The sequence below is a fragment of the Dysidea avara genome, chromosome 3, assembly GCF_963678975.1.
Source record: "Dysidea avara chromosome 3, odDysAvar1.4, whole genome shotgun sequence".
Lineage (NCBI taxonomy): Eukaryota > Metazoa > Porifera > Demospongiae > Dictyoceratida > Dysideidae > Dysidea > Dysidea avara.
The window spans coordinates 25,541,582-25,556,530 of NC_089274.1; the positions used below are offsets into that span (position 1 = coordinate 25,541,582).

At 34.6% G+C, this 14,949-nt stretch overlaps 1 long non-coding RNA gene across 1 annotated transcript; it reads left to right on the forward strand.

The window, feature by feature from the left end:
* Positions 1 to 13,811: 13,811 nt before the first annotated feature.
* On the forward strand, positions 13,812 to 14,739 carry LOC136251873 (uncharacterized). Its single transcript, XR_010699235.1, has 3 exons — positions 13,812 to 14,006; positions 14,125 to 14,367; positions 14,419 to 14,739. It is a non-coding gene; the product is annotated as an uncharacterized lncRNA (long non-coding RNA).
* The last annotated feature ends 210 nt before the right edge of the window (positions 14,740 to 14,949 follow it).

Here is a 14,949-nt window from a genome sequence, read left to right on the forward strand (position 1 = left end):
TTCCTTTAAATCAAGTTCTGTTGTCTCTAAAACTGTAGGTCATCATTTATAGTAAATATACAGCAGTTTCTAAGCAACTTTAGCTATACTACATCCATTAATGATCACTGATGCATACAATATAAGTCAATAAGATTTTACCATGGTAACTGTAAGGAACTTTTGTGAGCTGTTTATTTAATTCTATCTTTATGTACTTAAATATCCATCAATATATATACAATACAGGAAGGTATAACTGAGTAAGGCAAAGCCTGCAATATTTACACATCTAATTATAATCACATACAATAGGTGACTAAAGTGGGCATCCCTGTTTTGCACATCCACATTGTCAAGTTCCATTGTAAGAAGATGACTGTTGGACTATCCTATGTAGAAAACACAATTGCAGTAGTGTGCAGGTATTTTGCTATATGGTTTTACAGTATAATCCATGTACTGGTCAAAATAAGGTCGTTGTTATAGAATACCAAAATTATCATTTGAGCACAGGTAACTTTGACTACATGCAGCCACCTGCAGCTGCTTACTTTATGTAATTAAGATCAGGAAATTTTTTATTGGTCTTACAAAGCAAAGGTAACAGTTTTCATTAATGTATAGACTGTAATTGTAGATTATTAAAACAGCACAATTAATACTACTGCTGTGTAATATTACAAGTATGTATACATAGATGACAAATCAGCAGGGCATTGCTAAATTTAGATCATCAACTAGCTATAGCCTTATAAAAAGCTTGCTTGTATATCTTCTGTCACAACAACGCTTACTTCACTGGATAAACAAAGGATGATGTGATTCATTATCACCAAGGTGTCAGGGCACTGTTAAGAGATGTGTTATGGTGACTCCTTAATTAGGTGTCATGTATAGGATTAAAAATGTCAATTGTCGTTATTAAAATTTTTACCATTAACCTACCATCACAGCCATTTCTTGGCCGCCACCTTGGATTTCACATCTTTTTTCACCATAGCCTTTCTGAGGGCCGCACACTTTTTTTACAGCTTGGCTGTTTTGGATTAGATAGATGTTGCGGCAGAAGATAAACAAGCTAGCTCCATTAATTTTTGGATGTATAACCCTTTAATTTAGCAATCCGACCTTGCCCTGCTGAATTGTCATGTATACATACTTGTAATGAAGCACATAGTAGTAGTAATAGTTATACTGTATTAATAATCTACAGCTACATAAACTATACTACATACATGAATGAAACCTGTCACCTTCACATTGTTAGGCCAAAAAAACTTCCTGACCTTAATAAGCAGCTGTATGCAGGTGGCTGCATTTAATCAGACAATTTCTTTAACCTTATATGGCAAAACCATAGCAAAATACATGCACTAATGTGTTTTGCTAAAATAAGTTGTACATACCTAAATATAGGATATGGTAATTGGAAAAATGTTTATTCATATGGACAGCATTCATGCATGGTGCATGCAATGATGACAGCAATTACAGCACACTGTGAGACTACCGACAGGCTATACAGTATTACCAGCTTCCCAAATGGAAATGGTGTGGCTCTTTAAATACCAGATGAACAACAGCATTGTACCCAGTCACAATTGTTATTAGTATAGCTAACACCATTGGTTTTATACAAATTGACTGGTACAGTACCATGATAGTAGGCACCAGCCTATTATGCTGGCATAATTTGGAGCATAATAGGTGCCTGAAAGCATCAAGCATAATGCTAGCATAATAAGCAGAATAATTGTCATATTGTAAGCAAAAATGCATGCCACATGTACAGAAAAGGTTGACTTATATAATTACAATAATAGAAAAGTTGATGCCACCGATATGGCATTAAGTAGTTATCTGACAAGATTATTATTATAGTTTACAATGCAGCCAAATTCTTAATGCACAAGTACTTTTTGCATTTAACCAGTTGTTCATAAGCCAAAGTTTATCATTGTCCATAGAAAGTAACTATTATAGAGCAAGAAAAATATTAAATGCAGTGAACTGATTGTGAGAATATACTAAGTTATTATATATTTGTACTTAGCCATCTTCTAATAGCAAAACATAGGTATGAAGTCTAACAAAAATTTTTCTCAATTGCAAGTTAACCAAATGTTCAGTGAAACTTCTACCGATTACATCATCCAAATACGCATATAGAACATTGATGACAAAGTGTAGGGTTGCTTTAATAATTGGTACAACTTTAGTAACTGTATAATAATTATTGTATTGGTGAGATTCAGTATATTCATAGCCAGAAGATTCCCAATACCTGCTGTGAATTCTGAGATTCACAGGCTTCATTGATCATATCATTCACTTAAATTTATTTATAAATTACATGTAACATACATCTTGAAACCCATAATCGTGACTTACATACCTACACGTACCACCCATCCATCCACTGAGCTCTATCATGCTCCTAATTATGCTCAATACACATATACGCACATGCACACACAGACAAATACACACACATACACACACATACATACATACATACATACATACATAAACAAACATATGTACATACATACAAGTAGATAAGGATATACTACAGAGTACAAATACATACATTATGCAGCAGATAGTCATGTGAATCACTATTCTTGGGGTAAAGTGGGCAGATCAGACCAGGGATGTCTGGCATTGGGCACATGTAACCACCAACTAATCACCTACTAACAAAGGCTGTGGTTCTTGAATACCTTAACAACTAATTAATATCCAAAGTTAAGCTTATCTTGCACAGTCAATGAAATAATCCACTGGTTTTCACCATGACAGCATTATCACATAGACATGTGTGCAGCTAGGCTTCCCCCATGCTAACCCATGACTTCAACAGGATAGACCACTGACTACATACCTGAGTATTAATACTCATTAGACCACACTCTTATAATTTTCCCTCATTGCATAATACCTTAACCACAATGCACTCCCACAACACAGTTTGCACTAGAGCTATGCATAGTTTGGAGTTAAATCAAGTAGCTCAGGACATGTCTGGGTGCTGTAGGTAATAGTCACATGACTCCATGTTACGGTATTGAATATTGATTGTGAATTACCCAGGCTTTGATCCCAGGCTCCCTTAACCTTATTTACAGTGGTAAATAACATATTACATTCTTTAAACAATCAGTTTATATTCCATCTCTATTTTGTAGTTAGTTTATTTTTTTCAAGGCATACAAGCTACCCCATCCATCCAGCGATCGCTACCCAGTGACCCATTTTACAAGGTTCTTCCAATATACCACTGCCAGTCAGGGTATGTAGGTATTATTAGTATCTGGATTTTGTATACATCGTAGGTGGCTAAAGTGAGCATCCGCCTTACTTTTGCACATCTGCTTGTCAAGTTCTACTGTCAGAGGATGAGTGCTGGACTATTCTATGTACAAAACACAATTACATTGCATGGATACAGTGCATGTACTTTGCTATGGTTTTGCAGCATAATCCATGTACTCAGGTCAAAATAAGGTCATTGTTAAAGAATGCCAAAATTACCATTTGCACACAGGTAAGTTTGACTGTGGCCATGCACCTGCAACTGCCTATTAAGATCAGTAAATCTTTTATTGGTCTTACAATGCCAAGGTGACAGGTTTCATTAATGTAGTACTGAAATTGTAGATTATTAAGACAACACAATCAATACTTCTACTACTACTATGTAACATTACAAGTATGTACTTAGATGGCAATTCAGCAGGGCATTGCTAAATTTAAATTACTGAACAGCTATAACCTTTTAAAGCTTGCTTGTTTAACGCCCATTAGTAATTTACACCACAAGGGCAGAGAATTTTATGACTTACAAAAATGATGTAGTGGAATGATATACAACTTTAAAAACAAAAGTCAATATAGTTCTTAGATCAACACATTTAATTTCATGTGATACCATGTTTTAACAGTGTAAAGTAATGCCTCAGGGAGATAAAAACGAATAATTTTCAGTAAAAAAATGGATCACCAAAGGTCAAATCTGTGATGGCTCTATATCAAAAAACATGTCACAAGGAGTACAATTTTGTGGAAAGTTTTGAAATTGTATCATAAAGTGCATGAAATTCCCATTTTTTGGTGCTATGCTGCTCTACGAAAAGCCTTATTATAACATTTGTCTATTAAAGGGCATATGAACTTCAAAGTATGCTTAAGTGATTGTTTAAAGGAAGTGATGTGTCACTTAGTTATTGTATGGTTCATTGGTTAAGGTGATGTGTGAGGATGATATTACGTTGTGTTATTACTAGCAATTTTATTTTTATTGCAATGTGCACATACACATACATGTGTGTATGTGACAATGTACAACAAATGTGTGTATCTTTATCCATAATGTGACTAAAGGGGTCTTCCACACATTAACTTGTCCACTTTTGGAGTTCACAACTACAGACTCATTACTGATTCAGCGATGTGCAACCAAACCTATTCTGACTGATATTACCAGTGAGGCAGTGACTATCAACAGCGACTAATCAAACTCAAACTTTTACCACTTATGCATCAATATGAGATCTCTGATGTACATTTCTTCTTTACATCCTTGAAAAATCCAACTGTCAATTTCAACATTAACAATTACATTGTAAATCATTAAGCTAAAGGTAAGAGAGTTTGCTCCACTTCACAATTTGATAAGTAACAACACTGATCATGTAGCATACACATACAAGAGAATACAATAGGACAAAGACACTATAAAAAAGAATATGGTTACATATCAATTACAAGGGCATGAATACAATTTACAAAAACAAAAAGGTTAACTAGCTACATGATAGTTAAAATGTGTGTGTGATGAGTTAACATGTTTGTGCAGCTACATTGTGGCTTCTGTGTATGCTGCTGCAATACTTCCCTCTCCAATGAAGTACTAGGTGAATAGTTTGTAGTCTGCAAACTTCTTAGGGAAGTGATTTGTGTTGGTGGTGATGGTAGTTAGGGAAGGGAACTTGCTGTTGGTTGGCAGAAAGTAGATGAGCTATTAGGACTTGCTGTATCATCAATGTATGTAGGCTTAAGTTGGTCTAGTGCTACAACGTTTTGGTATCCACAGATGTCCAGAGTGTAATGTTTGTCAGAATGTTTCAAAACTTTGTATGGCTGCTTCACTCCATCATGTCTGACAAAAACAAAGGGACATGACATCGAGTTGTCTCTTACTTGTGTTTGTTGTTGCTGTTGTAGTCTAACAGGTGTTGCCAAATTTCTGTATGACAGTCTTAAACAGTGTGGCATATGTAAGATGTGTCCATAGTGTCAGTGTTTTGATGATCACTGCTGAAGAATTATCCAGGTAGACGAGGGTGGTTCCATAAACTAGCTTGGCACAGGTGCAGTTAAGGATGGGCTGAAGAGTCAGCATCAATAGGTTGCACTTGGTCGTGAGATATCTCGTAGCTATAGTTCTGTCAGGGCCCCAATCTGATGTAAATGCTCTCCAAGAAGACCTTAAGCAACTTGAAATCTGGGAAAAAGCATGGAACATGAAATTTAATTTAGATAAGTATATGGTGCTTCATATCACTTTAAAAAGAAAGCCACTACTACTATGTACTAACTACTATCTGAATATTCACTTGATGGACATAATTTGGACAGTGTTAATGAGGCTAAATACTTAGGAGTTCTCTTATAGATTCTAAGCTATCCTTCAACCAACATATAAATGTCACATGTCGAAAAGCAAATTCTGTTCTATCATGCCTTTGCCGCAACCTAAAGCGTTGTCACAAAAAAGCTAAAATAGATTCTTATAGCTAACTTGTTTGTCAAACTGATTTTAAATTATGCAACTACTGTATGGTCACCATATACCCAACATCACACCCATAAATTGGAAGCCATCTAAAGATGTGCTGCCCGTTTTATGATGTCAGACTACCATTGAACAAGCAGCACGTCAGCCATGATCATTTCACTTAACTGGCAATCCATCAGCAGACAACATGAGGAAATACGTTTAAATATGTTTTTCAAGATTGTTAACAAGATTGTCGAATTACCTTTACCAAGTTACATCACACTAGCACCTAGAGTCACTCATGGAAACAGTATCAAATTTGTAATGCCTTCAATCACTGTGAACCCCTACGGGTTTAGTTTCTTCCTCAGATCAATCAGCAAATGGAATTAAGTACCCCCTTGTGATTGCTCTGTAGATTGTTTCAAGATCATGCTAAAATTAATGACTGAAATTATTTATTATATTGTATTATACTCATTTATGAGGTTTACAATTTATAATAAATGAATGGGTTTTGATTATCAAATTATCTGAACATGTCTTGGTCCCAAGAAATGTTCAGATAATGGAGCCAGTGTACAGATCCAAGGCAGCACCCATCATGACTATACTGTGTCTAGGAGCTTTAATCATTCTGGAAGTGTAAGCCGTGTGCTATGTCATCCTCGTTTTTGCATTCCCACTGATATTCACAACTGTTTTCCTATTACCACTAAAATCAATGGTTAAGTTATTAGTCATAAAATCATATAATCATTTTATTACAGTAACCAGGAGTAAACTAGCACCAACTTATAATGGTATAACAAAAACATACATGTTTGCTAAGGAGGAATGTTATACAAAGAAAGCATTGATGGACAATACGAGCAAAAATTCAATAAGTTTACTCACAGTCTATTTGTACTGCATAACTATAGTGTGTGGGAGGATCAAAGGCTGCTGCTGCTACAAGTATTACAATCAGCGGTTAAGACATCATTACAAGTTATTAGTCAAAGGTATAAAAGCAACCACACACCACATTACTACTCAGTACAGACAATCCACTGCTTTGTATACTTACAGTACACGTCTGAATGGGAAAGCAGAACAGTATACGAGCTTATAAAGACTGCAAGATACCGAAATCAATTGTGATCAAACTACTGGAATAGTTAAAGCTCTATACAGAGGGCCATCATGGATGCTGAAAGGCTTTGATCACTATGTACACTAAACAGTTGTTAACATACCCATTTAGTATGTATCTGCTAAACAGTTTATAAACATCTGCTAAACAGTCTATCTGCTAAACAGTCTAACATGTTACAATTATTATATAAACCAACATAATTTAGGATAGCTACAATCTTGATGGTGTTTGTAAAGAACTTGCTGTTATTTAAATTACATTTAATTAATTGACTCAAACACTATAGCTACTACAAAACTAAATTACCTAACTTCCTGATGGAACACTCATAAAGTCCTAATACATTAAAAAAATCACCTTAACCTTGTAAGGCTGCCTAATATCTATGTGTAGTGTAAATAATCAAATGTGCATCACTTCCTAATTACAAAACATAAGTCCACCATTGCTTGGTGTGTGCATGAGTTCACAAGGACATATATAGGTCATTATGTCACATCAATAACATTACTGTTTTTTGTATTATTTAGAAACATTAGGCTTGCAATGATATCGAAGTATTTTAATATAAAACTGAAAGGCGTCCATCTGTCTGCATTCGATCTTATTCTTCTCACCAGCTGCTGCACATATCAAAGTGGTTTTGGCATTAAACAAAGCTCTAAGAGTAAAGTAGTGCATAAATGAAACTTCTAACTGCCGTAGTTCATCATTTACAGTGCATGGAATGAAAGGGTTGTAGTCTGTAAATTGCATGCAAACTGCAAGCAAGGACCTATCCCATTCTTAAACATATCTTTGAATAAATTTTAAAGATATTTGAACCACAATTTTTAAACACATTCAGAAAACAAATCACATTTCATTTAAGTGGTAGATTGTGAAACTTGAATCTGGTAGGGTGCGAGATCAAATTCCAGTTGCATTACTTCTTTTCTTTTAATGCCTAACCTTTTGGGTACAACTTTAGCCTGCACTGGTAGTACTGATGCTACCGGCATTCTACATTATGTACAATTTAAGTTGTCTTGTGGATGGTGTGTTGTAGGAAACAGTTACTGATGATGATTATGATGTTGATGATGATGATGGTGGTGGTGGTGGTGTGATGATAATGTCATGTATTCATGGGCTGTGTCGTGTAACTATATACATGATTTGCATATATATATACATATGTGTGTGTACTGTTTTGTTTGAAAGGATATTTCTGATCACTACATAGTAACCAATGTTGTTCTTTAGACACTTTGTGTGTGTGGGTAGTGTGTCTGTGTGCACCCTAATATTTAGGAGTATTTACTGAAGCCAATGACAACGTATTTATCCCTATTAGAACATGATATATAACATCTAAGGATTCATGAAATAACAGGCTTCCTTGCATATTCCAAGAAAGTAAAGAAATTTGCGAGAAGCATGTACACAGCATGTTAATTATTTACTCAATATTTATATAATGGCTAATTTTGGGGATAGTTTCCAGGTGAGTTGCAAAATAGTTTTCAGCATGTGTATCTTACCAATAACAGAGATTAAAATAAAAATAAAAACACACACAGCATTTCCAGTTTGTAAATCTGTCTGATGTATTAAATGAGCGCTGGTCACCAGTCACATTCAGCCAAAACAGAGTAAAAATATATCGGATATAGGTTTTCCCTAAAAAGTGAGAATCAGTACAACTCTACTTACAGTAATAGAACAGTTGATGCCACTGATATGGCATTAAGCAGTTATTTAGCACGACTGTTTTTATAGTTTATAATGCAGCCTAATTCTTAATGCATAACGAGCACTTTTACATTTAACCAGTTGTTTATAAGCCAAAGTTTATCATTATCCTTTAGAAAGTAAGGGAACTGTGGCAAAAGATTTGAGCATAATTATGAGCATAATGGGCAACATTTTTGAGCATTGCAGCATAGCATAATAGGTAAAGTTAAAAGCATAGCCTATTTATGTTAAATGCTACAGTGTGATTAATTTAACCAATATACTGTACTAAATTGTACATGTTGGCAAGCACTTGTACATGTCCACTATAGCATACAGTAAGCAGTAGAAAAATATTAAATGGAACTGTAATCATAAGAATATAGGAATGTGGCAAACTTATAACCCTATATACTAAAGTTATTACATTATTTATTTTACTTAACCATCATCTACTAGCAAAAATAGGTATGAAATCTCTATCAAAAAAACTTTCTCAATTGCAAGTTCAGTTAACCATACATGTTCAGTGAAATTATATATGGGATTCAAAGAATGTCATAACACTTAAAACTTGGAGAGATAATTGTTGACATTCACACCTACAAATTATGTAAAATTGATTATATGAATTCTTTGGAACTTTAATTTCTCCCATATGTTGAAATACCTCATTTATGTGATTACCCAGAAGGGACACTGTAGCCCCCTTATAGATATGTAAGGGAAAACCATAAATTTCAACTTATGACATATATATATATATATATGCTATCCTTTCAAAATTTGGAGAAGTTACTTCAGACTGGGAAATTCAGGTTGCTAGGGGCAATGGTTATTATTATGCATGTGCTACAAAGCCTTACATATTATGAAATTTGTCTCAGACAGCATATGACCTTCCAAGAAGTGAAGTACATATTTCTTAGTGATTTAAAGGAAGTGATGTGTCACTTAGTTATTGTATGGTTAATCGGTTGTGGTATTGTGGTGCAAGAGTTAATAATATATAGTGGTAGGGAGAGTGTCTATGGTCTGTCAAAAATGAGGGCGCAGCGTGTATTGCATTCATAGGAAGTCAAAGAGTTTCTATGGAATGAATTCTGTTTAAGGACTTTTGAGAGAAAGGAACTGGGTAGATTTCTGTTATAACTAAAATGGCTTCTGTGAAATGAATACAATTACACTCTATGTACATTTCATATTCAGCGTTGGATACTCTTCCTGCCACTATTATTAACTCTTGATGATATTATGTTGTATTATTTCTAGCAATTCTATTTTTATTGTAATGTGCACATACACATGCATGTGTGTATGTGACAATGAAGTTGAGTAAGGGGTCTTTCACACATTAACTTGTCCACTTTTGGGGTTCACAACTACAGACTCATGATTCAGCGACAAATCTATTCTGACTGATATTACCAGTGAGGCAGTGACTATCGACAGCGACTAATCAGACTCAAACTTTTACCACTTAATATGTATCAATATGAGATCTCTGACATAAATTTCTTCATTATATACATCCTTGAAAAATCCAACTGTCAATTTCAACATTAACAATTACATTGCAAATCATCAAGCTCTGTTACGCATGGATATACAACCTTGTCCAATTATATAATTGGATGCCGGATTAAGCCAAGAGAGTTTGCTCCACTTCACAAGTTGATAAATAGCAACACTGATCATGTAGCATGCACATACACAAGAGAATACGATAGGACAAAGACACTATAAAAAAAGAATATGCATGGTTACATATCAATTACAAGAGCATGAATACAATTTACAAAAACAAAAAGGTTAACTACTAAAAATAGCTAAACAATGATTAAAATGTGTGTGTGATGAGTTAATATGTTTGTGTAGCTACATTGTGGCTTCTGTGTATGTTGCTACAATACTCTCCTCCACAATGAACTACTAGGCGAATAGTCTGTAGTCTGCAAACTTCTTAGGGAAGTGATTTGTGTTGGTGGTGATGGTAGTTAGGGAAGGAACTTGCTGTTAGTTGGCAGAAAGTAGATGAGCTATCAGGACTTGCTGTATCATCAATGTATGCAGGCTTAAGTCGGTCTAGTGCTACAACTTTTTGGTGCCCACAAATGTCCAGAGTGTAATGTTTGTCAGAATGTTTCAAAATTCTGTATGGCTCATCATATGGTGGTTGTAATATACGCTTCACTCCATTATGTCTGACAAAAACAAAGGGACATGACATCATGTTGTCTCTTATTTTGTGTTTGTTGTTGCTGTTGTTGTCTAACAGGTGTTGCATAAGTTTCTGCGATATGACAGTCTTAAACAATGTGGCATATGTAGACATGTCAATAGTGTCAGTGTTTTGATGATCACTGCTAAAGGATTGTCCAGGTAGACGGAGGGTGGTTCCATAAACTAGCTCGGCACAGGTGCAGTTAAGGATGGGCTGGAGAGTCAGCATCAGTAGGTTGCATGTGAGACATCTCGTAGCTGTAGTTCTGTCAGGGCCCCAATCTGATGTAAATGTTCTCAAAGAAAATCTTAAGCAACTTGAAATCTGGGAAAAAGTATGGAACATGAAATTTAATTTAGATAAGTGTATGGTGCTTCATATCACTTTTAAAAAACCCACTACTATCTGAATATTCACTTCACAGACGTAATTTGGACAGTGTTAGTGAGGCTAAATACTTAGGAGTTCTCTTAGATTTCAAGCTATCCTTCAACTAACACCAATGCCACATGTTGAAAAGCATATTCGGTTAACTTTCCTTTGCCGCAACCTAAAGCGTTGTCACAAGAAAGTTAAAATAGATTCCTATAGCTAACTTGTTTGTCAAACCGATTTTAAATTATGCAACTACTGTATGGTCACCATATACCCAACATCACACCCATAAATTGGAAGCCATCCAAAGATGTGCTACCTGTTTTGTGATGTCAGACTACCGCTGAACAAGCAGCATGTCAGCCATGATCATTTCGCTTCACTGGAAATCCATCAGCAGATCGAAGCATGAGGAATTACATTTAATGTGTTTTTCAAGATTGTTAACAAGATTGTTGAATTATCTTTACCAGATTACATCACACTAGCACCTAGAGTCACTCATGGAAACAGTATCAAATTTGTAATGCCTTCAATCACTGTGAACCCCTATGAGTTTAGTTTCTTCCCCAGATCAATCAGCAAATGGAACAAATTACCTACTTTTGATTGCTCTGTAGATTGTTTCAAGATCATGCTAAAATCAATGACTGAAATTATTTAATGTATTGTATTATAGTCATTTATGAGGTTTACGATTTATAATAAATGAATGGGTTTTGATTATCCAATTAGTTATTAGTCATAAAATCATTATATTACAGTAACCAGGAATAAACACCAACTTATACGGTATAACAAAAACATACATGTTTGCTAAGGTGGAATGTTGTATTAAGAAAACATTGATGGACAATATAAGTAAATTTCAATAAGTTTATTCACAGTCTATACCATTTGTACTGCATAATTATAGTGTGTGGGAGGATCAAAGGCTGCTGCTGCTACAAGTATTACAAAACAGCTGCTAAAGTATCATTACAAGTTATTAGTCAAAGGTATAAAAGCAACCACACACCACATTACTACTCAGTACAGACAATCCACTGTTTTGTATACTTACAGTACATGTCTGAATGGGAAAGCAGCTGCCAAACAGTGGACGAGCTAAACTAGTAATGATACACACCAATGTATTCAGCTTATAACACCAATGTATTAGCTTATAAAGACCGCAAGATACCAAAATCAATTGTGATTAAACTACTGGAATAGTTAAAGTTCTAGCTATAGTCATAATATTACAGATGGGTGCTGAAAGGCTTTGATCACTGCGTCCACAAAACGGTTGATAACATACCCATTTAATATGTATCTGCTAAACAGTTTGCCCCAGCCCTTATGCATTGTGTTTGAAAATCAGATGGGTCTAATATGTTACAATTATATTATATAAACCAACATAATTTAGGATACAATCTTGATGGATTTTGTCTAGAACTTGCTGTTATTATAATTACATCAAAAAATTCAAGTGACACTGTGTAAATACAGTACAGTATTTATACACAGTTAATCTCACTTACAAATAACAAAATATAGTAATCTTAACCCATCATTGCTTGCCTAGTAACACTTGACTCTAATAAATGGCTGAAACGCAAAGAACCTCTAGCTGAAATTGAGAATACTGTCACGGATCTCAGTCACCAAGGTGCTAAACTGGTTTAGCTCTCCAAAGTTATAAGCACTTTAATAAGCTTAACTTGACTCGAACATTATAGCTACTACAACACAAGGCAGTAACAAAGCTCCATGATATTTATAGCTATGGATTAATTTTGTCCCTGAGATGGATAATATGAACATACACGAAGTTGGCAAGTAGTAATAAAGGCTGTCATGTATGTTATAAGATAACTGATTAAAGGATTTTAGAAACAGATATACAACATGTATAGCATTTATTTTATGTTGATCTGAGGTATATATAGACATTTTAACCACAAATTAACAGTCTTATGTACATAATCATCACTATAATAGTTGTACAAACTGTATTAGCTAATAAATTGACGCAATTAAAATGATCATCATTATTAATGTAAACGTCATTATAATAACTATTTGTATGTTATGTGAATGAGTTATTTCACTGTGATGTGATAGCTTCAATCTTCCAGTCAATGTTGTACAAAAAACAGCTGCGATTGACATTTAAAGAATAATGGATAATGAGGCGTGCACCTACTTCACGGTACTATTCCCACTGAATAGTTGCCAGATCTGAACTATACAACTATAACAATGGACAGTTGTGCAAGTGGAATTGTCTTCCTAGTAGCTAGTAATGATGATGTTAATTCCATTGATGAATATAAAGAGATTCTTTGACAATCAATTGCAAGTATAGAACAAATGGGATTATGTGATTAGTTAGATGTGTGGGAATTACAAGCTTTGCCTTACTTATTGTAACAATGGTCATTTAAGTAGAATTATATGAACAGTTCACAAGAAAACCACATGCAGTTACCATGGTGAAATCTTATATTATGTGTATGTGTAGTTTAAAGTTGCTTAGAAACTGCTGTAGCTATATTTTCTATAAAAGTTGCAGGTTGACCTTCAGTTTTAGAGACAACAGAACTTATTTATAGCATTGAATTAAAGGAGTTCTGTTTGCAATGTTTCTTAAAGTTTTAATTTTGCTAGCAATTGCAATGAGTTTTATAAAAGGAACTACTGAATCGGAAGTGGAACAAAACAATATTTCTTCACTGATCAATTTGCTGCAGGAAGTTTACGATGTAACTGAACTATTTAAAAGCTGCGGTTTTAATAATCTGGTAAGCTGATGTCAGTGTTTGGTATAGTGTTAGTAGTCAAAGCTGTGTTGTGCATGTCGGTCTGCATTGTTATATACGTATATGTAAATATGTTATGCATGATGTTTGCTACTAACAGACACAAGAGGAGATTTACAAGTCAGCAGTGTGTAGTGATCAGTCTTTGGATACTGACCTCAATGAGATGGTTGAAAATTTTAGTGAAGAATGCCAAGACTTTACCAGTGTAATGGCAATCAAGCACCAATTGCAACACCACCTGTTCTTCAATGGAATAGACGCACTAAATATATCTCTGAAAACTGCAACTGGTTTATTGAAGATTTTGCAGACACAAAGCAAACTATTTCAAAAACTTGAGGTAAGTATGCAATTATGTATATAATCCTGATGGCTCATGAGTCCATTTTAGAATATGCTAACAAAGCAACAATGTGTAAAGTTTAGTGCAGAACAATACAGGACATTGTATACGAAACACTACTGCAAGCAGTCTGACATATTTGCTAGCATGGCAAATAAATGGGTAATGGTTGTTAACTTCAAGCCTATTTGCAGTAGACTCCATGGTGAAAATGAAACAGCATGTAACAATATAATTATTAAAGATAGTGGTCCCATTTTATGCACCATCATCAATAATAAAAAAAAAATTAATAGACTTCATGTACAATAATTAGACATACTATGTATAGCATTCATCATTATCATCATATATTATACTTTCTATCGGAATATGCATATGACAGCAATAATGCCATTGATTGCCTGCATGCCGAGCTGCAATATATAGTGGGGTCTGTGTCTTAATTTTTGCACAGTCTGCATGCAGTAACCTTCATGATCAGTCACAGGTTGATTTTAATACTTATTTGTAGTATTATAGTTATGGACATATATGGATATAAGTCTGTGCAAAGCTGAGGACAAGTATCAATAACTA